Source organism: Buceros rhinoceros, unplaced genomic scaffold, assembly GCF_000710305.1.
Source record: "Buceros rhinoceros silvestris isolate BGI_N320 unplaced genomic scaffold, ASM71030v1 scaffold1717, whole genome shotgun sequence".
NCBI lineage: Eukaryota > Metazoa > Chordata > Aves > Bucerotiformes > Bucerotidae > Buceros > Buceros rhinoceros.
Genome location: NW_010422542.1, coordinates 28,287 through 29,365, shown reverse-complemented (window position 1 = coordinate 29,365; position 1,079 = coordinate 28,287).

Here is a 1,079-nt window from a genome sequence, read left to right as displayed (position 1 = left end):
CAGGGCCCGAGGGCATCCGAGCCGGGGGAGCCCCGCGCTCTCGAGCAGCTCCAGGAGTCCCACGCGCTTCACCAGAGCGCTCCCGCGCCCAGCCCCGCGCCGGGCCGGTGCCAGGAAAGGGCGGGGGGGCACAAAGGGGAGCCGGAGCCTGGTGCGCCAGTGTAAACCCGCGCGGTGGTGACTGCTGTTAGAGATGACCTCATGCTTTTTTGGAACAGAAAAAGGCTGTTAGGGCAATGGCATTTACTCCTTGTCTGGGCAGAACAAAGCAGGCTCCATTTTTCTTTTACACTTCCTGCATCAGTGGCTTAACAGCTGAATGAGCTATTGAATTTTTTCCTGAGTGCAGCAATTTTTTCCTTTTTTTTTTTCCTCCTTTAAGACCTCCACATTTCTGTGGCGTGGGACAATACTCAGGCAAGCACAGTGAGGAACCGGGCTGAGGAGCCACCCCAGGAGGGACAAACGCTCCTTAAAGAGGCAGCGGGGGGAAGCGCCGGGGGTTGTTCAGCCTCTTGCTCGGGACGAGGGTTTATCCACACTTCAGTGTCGAAACGATCCAGCTTATTTTCCACGCCTTGTTCTGCATCACCAGCAGCCGGACCGGCACGATGAGCCCGGGACGCCAAAGCGTTTCACTCCGGCAGTAAACAAGTTTCCAAAGCACCCAAGAGCGGCTTTGGGTTTGCAGAATGTCCCCTCGCACTGTCCCCCCCAGCCAGATAAATCACAGCCTCCTTCCAACAGGCTGGGACTGGGCCATGGGTTTGAAGAGGCTTCACACCCCTCGTGCAGCGCCAGCCTGGCAGCGCCAGACCCGTGTCTCAGCAGTACCAGAAGGTCCATTAATTGTTGAAGTGTTTTGCCTCTCGAACTGCTCCAGTTTCCAACTGATCAAGGGTTTGGGAAGGAGAGCACGTCCCTGGAGACGGGCAGCTCCATTCCCTTCCCATTACGGATGATGATTACCTGGCTGAGGGAGTGTGAAATCCCAGGATGCATCTGCAGAAGGTTTAAGTGACCCTGTTTGCAGGGCAGCTCGAAGCCCCCCCGTGGACTCCCGCTGCCGCGGTGGGTGC